Source organism: Solanum tuberosum, unplaced genomic scaffold (genome assembly GCF_000226075.1).
Source record: "Solanum tuberosum cultivar DM 1-3 516 R44 unplaced genomic scaffold, SolTub_3.0 scf00731, whole genome shotgun sequence".
Taxonomy (NCBI): domain Eukaryota; kingdom Viridiplantae; phylum Streptophyta; class Magnoliopsida; order Solanales; family Solanaceae; genus Solanum; species Solanum tuberosum.
Genome location: NW_006239645.1, coordinates 146,181 through 154,548, shown reverse-complemented (window position 1 = coordinate 154,548; position 8,368 = coordinate 146,181). Strand labels below are relative to the sequence as shown.

The window sequence follows — 8,368 nt, the reverse complement described above, 5'->3', positions numbered from 1 at the left end:
TTCACCCAAATGCTGCAATTTACATATATGATCTCCAATAAATCCTGTAAGTTTGTTGATGTTCAAGTACAAGCGTTGAAGGTTTCTCAAGTTATGAGTTGATATAGGAATTGATCCAATCAAGTTATTATCAGAAAGGTCAAGGTCAAATAAGCTGCTTAAGTTTCCAACTTCATTTGGAATCTGGCCGTTAATCTTGCAAGCAGCGGCATAAAACTTTACAAGAGATTTGGAGAAGTTCCCTACGGAGACCAGAAGCATGCCATTTAGAGGGTTCAAAGTTAGATAAAGAGATGTTAAATTTCTGCAATTGGTTAAGGAAGTGAGGAGGCTTAACAATGAATCACTATTTAAATTGTTTCTCTGCAAGTTTAGGAAGTTTAGATGAGTCAAATATCCAAGAGAATTGGGGTATTAAGCCACTGAGTTTGTTTTGTGAAAGCTCTAGATCAGGAAGCTTTGAACAATTGGAGATAGAATGAGGAATAGTTCCAACAAGATTGGTTAAGCGACCCATATAAAGCTGTTCAATGTTGGGTAAGGTAGAACCTATGTTTGGTGGTAGAGTTCCTGATAGATGTTGGCTGAAAGTTGAATTGTTCTCAGTCGTGATATGTTGAATATCTCCATTGGAAGTGAACCACTAAAACTATTAAACCCAACATCAAATACCTCCAACTCAACGAGATTGCTTATCTCGTTGGGTATTTCACCTGGCAACACATTTTGAAAGATCGAAAACAGTGAGTTTAATTAACTATTTAGTTCAATACAGTATAAGTTGTACCTTTTGCTATCACTTTGAATACGTACTAGTTAGCCTATTGTCGTTAAGATATAAAAATTGCATCTTGGTTAAGTTGCCAATCTCCCTTGGTAAGAATCCACTAAGATTGTTGCCCCACAGTATCAATGATTGCAGCAATGAGATATTGAATATGGAGATCGGGATAGAGTCGGTAATCTGGTTTCCCCCCATGTCTAATTCCATCAAATTAACAAGATTTCCGATTTCTTGTGGAATTATCCCTGCATTTAATGTGAAATAAAAAATAAGTGAGGTAATTAGATACAATAGTACTAGCATTCATAAGATAAAACATATATACCTGTGAAATGGTTATATCTGAGATACAAGAACTGCAGATTACTCAATCTTCCAATTTCACTATGTATTCGACCATCAAAAATAAAGACAATATTTGAAGTTGTGAATAATTTGACAAGCTTGTAGGCATATGACCATGAAGCTTGTTTTTGGATAGATAAAGATCTTTGAGTATTGGAAGATCATTGCATAAACCATTGGGAAGATCTCCTGATAGGCTATTATCTGAAAATCTAATGACTTCAAATCTAGAAATATTGAATATTGTGAATGGTATAGAACCCGTAAGCTGATTTTGTTCCATGGACAACCAGTTCAGGTTGTGAAGATTGCCAATCCCTTCTGGAATGTTCCCTTGAAGTAAATTGGCAGATAAATCTAGAATCTCCAACCTTGAGGCATTTGATATTGCTGGAGGAATAGTCCCTATGAGATTGTTTCCATACAAGCTTAAATATCTCAGGTTTTCAACACTTGCAATCTCCTTTGGGATTTGACCCACTAAGGAATTGAAAGTCAAATCCAAATTTTCAAGCTTTGAAATATTAAAATATGAAGTGGGGACTGAACCAGTGAAACTATTATATCTAAGATTTAAAACTTGAAGTTGTTTTAAAAACCCAAACCAAGAAGGAACCTCCCCACTGAATTTGTTCAAACTTAAATCAAGAAACTTAAGCCGACGTAAGCGTACCATTTCTTGGGGCAAATTTCCATGGAAATTGTTACTTCCCAAGTCAAGAGAAACAAGAAATGTGAGGTTTCCAAAATCGCGGGGAATCGTGCCTGTAAGAGTCATGTTGAAAAGATTCAAGGACTTCACTCGCTGATAACGATAGTCACAAGTTACTCCTACCCAATGACAAACATAAGTAGTAGGAGACCAACTTTCATCCAAGTAATAAAAAGGGTCGGAATTAATTTGTGATTTCAAAGAGAGAAGAGTTAATTGATCCGTAGACACGTTGGTACGAATCATGGCTGAACTAGGCATAACATAGTGAAGGAACAAGAGTAATGTTAAGAGAAGATCTCAAGGCCTTCTCCATATTTGTAGGAAAATGGTATGACTATTATATTACCCTTGTATTTAGGAGACTTTTCTTTTGAAGCTTTTTTAAAAGGGGAAAAGGAAAAAGATATCAGCATTAATGCAACTAAATTATTGTTTCAATGAAACAAAAAAAATATGTCTTTTATTGGTTGTTGTGAGTTTGATATCCAAGTGTTGAAACCACTCATTTTAAATTAGATAAGTTTTCCAAGTTATGTGGGGCATAAATATGACTCATGTCGTCAATAATAATTGGTGCTATATCATGTTAAATTATTCACTAGTCTTGTTCGACGGATAAATCTTATCACAAAACTTTCCATTGTCTTCTTCTTGTTGTTTTCACTTAATTTGTTGAGGATGATAAAAAGGAAAAAGGAGGTAGAAAAAAAAATGTTAATATTCTACCACATGGGTGTGTTTGGTATGAAGTTTCCAATTTTCTCAAGTTTGTTTAGCTTAAATGTTTTCCAACAGTTTAGATCGTGTGTCTCTGTATGAGGTCGAGGTCGGGTCCCAATTTTTGAATGTCAAGTCTTGGGTCGGGAATCGGGGTTAGGTCCCGACTTGGGGTCGGATTCTAGTTTGAATGTCAGGTCTCGAGGGAGTTGGGGTCAGGGCTCGGGGTCGGACTCCGGATCAATCGTTGGGGTCTTATCTCGGTTTGGATGTCGGGGTCAGGTCCCAGTACGAATATTGGGTCTCGAGTTGGGATTCGGGGTCAACACGTGTCCAGACACTAGTTTATTAAAAGTGAGATGCTCCAAAGTACTCCTTCTATCCCTAATTACTTGACCATTTTTAAATTGACACACCTATTAAGAAAGTAATTATTGACATGGTGAGTTTACCATTTTACCCCAATTAATTATCAAGTGGATGGATTGAAAATTTAAGATTTTCAAGAAATTATACATTTTTCAAAGTAGTTAATTGAGGGTATAATAGGCAAAATTATTTTGTCCTTTCTTGATTTGTCAAAATGGACAAGTAATTAAGGACAACTATAAAAGGAAAAGTGGACAAGTATTTAGGGACATAGGGAATACAAAATTGAAGGACCAATTTGCCCATCAAATAATAAACGATAATTTTACCCTTCACTTAAATATTACTTATGATATTATTGTATTAAAGATTAAACTTATCTTCCAATTAATTAATGATAAAATTAAATTACAATGAATGAGGTAAATGGACAGTCATTAATTGGTGGATGAGTAAGTGATTGGTAAATGCTTCGGAATTCCTTTCATATTCTCTTATCAATTCAATATATTGAAGTTCTTTATAAATTCCAACAATTGATATAAATTTGTGAACTACTTTTATTATTTTGGTATAGTTGTAGAAAATTATAATTCCCGCACTCATATATATAGTTAATTCTATAGTTATTAACTTTGTAATTTGCTACACTTTTATGTTATTATTACTTTACTACATATTAGAAGAGTCTACAAGCACGCATGTCTTCGTCAACATGCCTGGTTGTATGACAAGGGTATTTTCAGTATTTTTTTCATGTTTTATTCTTCAAACTATTTGTATTTTGCTTCTTTATACTTGTACCTAGGGGTGTACAAAATCGAACCGAAAACCGAATCAAACCGCAAATCGAGTCAAACCGGAAAAAAAACCCGACTAGTGGTTTGGTTTGACTTGGTTTGGTATTGGAAAAAAAAAACCCGACTATATCTGGGTTGGTTTGGTTTTAACTAAAAAAAAATAACCCGAGACCAAACCAGCCCGACATTATATATGTAATTTTAAAATTTTATTTTATACACAAAAATATTTACTTTGATATAATTTTAAAAAAATTCTTATACTATTTCATAGTTTTTATCTTTTAATATATTATTTCAAGTTTAAAACTTAGAATTCGGAATGGTCCAATAAAAGATTATAGTTCATAGATATTGATAATTATAATAAAACTTAAATCAAAATCAAATCAATCCTAATAGACAAAAAGAAAATCAATTCAACACTAAGAATGACAATAAGATTGAATATTTGTTCTTTAGTTTTACAGTGATTTAGACAATTAAAATACATAATCTAATTTTAATTTTCCTTGAATATTTAGTAATGTAACTAATACTTGTTAAATTTATTTTTAGCATGATTTAGTACTTTTAAATTATGATCATTTTCATTATGACTTTGCAATATTTATTTTATATGATGATTTCATTATTATTTTTATTGAATATTTTAGTGTGATCAGTATTCATCTCATAATCTGTGTTATTTTCTTAAGAAACACCTTAGACACTTGTGTTTTGGTTGGACTAAAGAAATATTTGGAGCACAAGTTAATTATATGTTTGTATGCAAACTTTACCGAAAAAATCCAAAAATCTTAAAAAATCCGAGGTTTATTAGTTTGGTTTGATTTATAAATTTAAAAATTCGACAAAATGGTTTGGTTTGGTATTTGAAAAACCCAAACCAACCCGAGGTTGAAAAACTCAAAAAAATTCGAATTTTATTAGTTTGGTTTGGTTTATAAATTTAAAATTTTTACACAAATGGTTTGGTTTGATATTTGAAAAACCCGAACCAACCCGGTCATGTACACCCCTACTTGTACCTTTTCCTTGTTAGACAAACAAATCCAGCCAACATTAACATAATGACCCATATGTCCCTAGAAGATTTATACTCTTAATTTGAAGCTTGTGGGCCCAACTTTCTTTATAATGTTCGCTGAGAGGCGTCATTTAATACGAAAAATAAGCATAACTTTTTAGAAAAAAATATTTCATTCAAGTATTATTAGAACTCCTCCTATTCTAACTAAATTTGTGAGACAATGCACATATATTAAGAAAAATATTAAAGGACGTACATAATTTAAACCGTAATTTTTACTATTGCCCTTTGTGAAATCATAAATAATTAAATATAATGCCACTTTCATGATCAAGAAGTTGAATCTTCATCTTCTGTAGCATTCCTACAACATCTTTCATGTTTGTCCTTGTCGAAGATTCACCACAACAATCTAATGCATGCCACAATATCCAACTCCTTCTGTAAGTGATTATCCGTTGGTGTAACCAAGTTGGAATCCACAACGTCCATTACTGCCTCTGGAATAACTCACCCATTGCTTGAAGCTAACATCTCCCTCAAACTAATCACTAGGCTTTCTCCTAGTAAACATTTCTAGCAACATGATCCCGTAACTATACACATCACATTTTATTGACACCAGTCCGTACTCTACAGTCAAACAATTAATTTAAAGATACAATATACTTTCTTGATTGGGAAAAAAAAAGGAAAAATCAATGATCAAATTAGCAAAAACAAAGAGACGTATTAATTGGCTGTTATCATTTTAGGTTATGTGGGCCCAAAGAGTTGACAAAATTGGTTAAGATCAAATATACAACAAGTCTTTGCTACCGTCTAATCAGTCCAAAGACTTTCCAATTTTCCAAGTCCTCAAATTGTTACTAGTATTATAGTATATGTTAAGAGGTGAAAGTTGTAATGGATATTCTCTATATATACCACATTTTATTTTTCAACATCTTTCCTGTACATGCTTTATGTCATCAAATAATGTGAAAGTAAAAGAAATTAAGAATATTGTACAAGTTAACGATTACTGTGTATATAACAAATAAAGCTAATATAGTAGGAACCAATTCTATTTTGTTCTCTGGCATTCCATTTTTAGATACAAACGATGTTGGATAGTGTTTATGAGCAATCTGTCGCTCACAATAATTCTAGAGATATTCCTTCAATCTTGAATATTCTAGATTATTTTTTCAAGTGTCTTGTATATTAATTATGTTAGCGATAAATTCATAACAAGACCTCAACCTCAGATTTGAAGCCTGATGGTACAGATTCCCTTGATCTTCTTCTTGGGGTGACGAGAGCGCCTAACGTGGGTCTATGCCCCTTTAACCCCCTATCACCGAAACTACTTAAGCTGGTTGTCCCAACTACTACTAGGAGGGGAGGGAGAACCTTATCCCATTTCTATTGAAAAGGAGTCAGCTGTCTGCGCGAGTCACCTTCTTCTAGGCTCCACTGGACGACACGGCAGTATCATTCAAATATATATAGGCCGACCGTACTTGTGATGGTTCCCAAGGATCCAATATGACTACTTAGGTCTACGTTGCCACGATATTTTCTATGGAAGCGGGAAGCACGCTGGTCATCTGTTGCTTTGTCAAATTAAACCTAGTAGTATGGCCTTCAGTAATGTTACAAAAATTGCTGTTCAAATTACAATGTATATTATATGTATCTTCCTCTGAGTCACTTAGCTCTTCCTTCTCCATCACGCTGAGTTTCCAAATCATCAACGTCATTTCCAGTTTCTTCATCACGGTGTTGGGTGGTTCTATTTGGAGTTCCATTGTTTCGTCCCATAAAATGGTCCACCCCTGACCCCTCTGCTCCCAATGGCTTTCTGTTTTCCAGATGTGAAACAAAAATCATCTTTGTAAGTTCTTATGCACTCCCCAGGTTAAATTATTTGTTTCATCGTTGTTATTTTGGAGCTGATATGAAATTTTGATGATTTAACAAACTTCGGGTTCTAATAAGGGACCTGATCGAGGAAAGACTCTGTATATGTAAAAGACAAAAGAGCGCTGTCTAAAAATTGTCAAACCTGTTGTGGTTGGTGCACATCTTTTTAGAGCAGCAGACTCCCAACCAATGGCTTTGCCCCAAGGGTTTGTGTCCATTTTATATTAGTCTCTTCTCCAAAGACACAACTCAAGACCGGCAAATAAAGTTTTTGAATTCTGAAAATTCATAAGCTCACAAAGAAAAAGCCAGCTTCAAGGGAGAACATTGCTCATACTCAACGAGGGACCAGATGGAGTGTTGAAACGTCTTTTGTTGTATTTTGAGATTTGAGTCTTGTGTTCTTATATTGTAAATCTGCTTCTAAGTTATAAAGGATAGTAGATCGACTACTTGTCTAAGTCTTTAGTTTGAGTCGGATTAACTAGAGTTAGTTAGTCGAATCATCTTTGTTTAAGTCAAGCCTCCTTACATCCTTGATTTGATGTTCTCTTGGATAGAGTTATCTAGGAGTGTCAACTAGAGTTAGTTGATGTGTGGGAGCAGCAGAGTTGTTGCTTGTTTCTTCTCTTATCTTTGAGATCTGTAGTTGGTGGTTATAGTTAGCCTTGTTGGGTTCTTGAAATCTAGATCAACTAGAGTTGGTTTAGTGGGCAAGTACAGTTGCTACAATAAGGAGGAAGGAATTAAGAGTTTAATTCCTAAGGTATAAGAGTTTGTAATATGAAGTTTTGCTCTATTTTGAGTGATGCGGAGTTTGGGTTGAAATCCTGTGAGTACGGGTCGTGATTTTCTCCTCCCCTGAGCAAGGGGGTTTCCACATAAAATCCTTGTGTTTATTTAATTTAAGTTATTTATTTCCACACTATTATTTTGTCGAGGGACCTGGTCCAGTGACCATTAGTGGACATATCCGTTCTAACAATTGGTATCAGAGCTTGGGCTCTCTATCTGGTTAACACCAAGAGAGATTCCTGTGAAAATGCGGCTCCACTATATTTGGAAGAAGGTCAATCATCAATCCGACCATCTCGATCTAATGACATGTTCTATAGTTGGTGGAAGACTCGCATGCACGAGTATCTGATGGCTGAGGATATTGTTCTTGATGGTTCTCACACTCCTACAATGGATGTGAAGGATAGAGAAATCACAAGAGTTGTTCCCAAACCCTGACAACAGTATAATGAGGCTGACCGGAAGAAAGGTGCAAAAAAGGATAAATCACTTGCTCTCAATGTGTCACAAAGTAAACTCCTTGAAATAGATGAGAACATGACCTATCTGTCACGCCCCGAGCCTACACCCTGGGCGGGACCGGCACTCGGAGACCATCGCTGGCCCCAAGCGAACCCTTGGCCTGGCTTTCTTAACTCAGCGGAAACCTAACTCAACAGAATAACTTAATGCCATGCAAAGACATAAAACAACTTAACTGATGAAATCTGGCCCAAAAGGGCAACTCGAGTCTCAAAATAGAATATTTACATATATACATAGATGAGAGACTCAATACTAACTGACTGACTGTCTATGAAGCCTCTAACATACTGAGATGGATGTTGGGACAGACCCCGCAACATCCTAATAACACAAAACTAAAAGAAACAAAATATCTGAGTCCTCCGGAAAGCAAG

The 8,368-nt window shown here is 34.9% G+C and overlaps 1 long non-coding RNA gene across 1 annotated transcript; it reads right to left on the bottom strand.

Moving 5' to 3' along the window:
• Positions 1-8: 8 nt before the first annotated feature.
• Positions 9-1,189, bottom strand: LOC107058963 (uncharacterized). The gene is made up of 3 exons (XR_001472441.1): positions 1,110-1,189; positions 814-1,029; positions 9-713 (listed from the first exon to the last, which is right to left on the bottom strand). It is a non-coding gene; the product is annotated as an uncharacterized lncRNA (long non-coding RNA).
• Between the last annotated feature and the right edge of the window lie 7,179 nt (positions 1,190-8,368).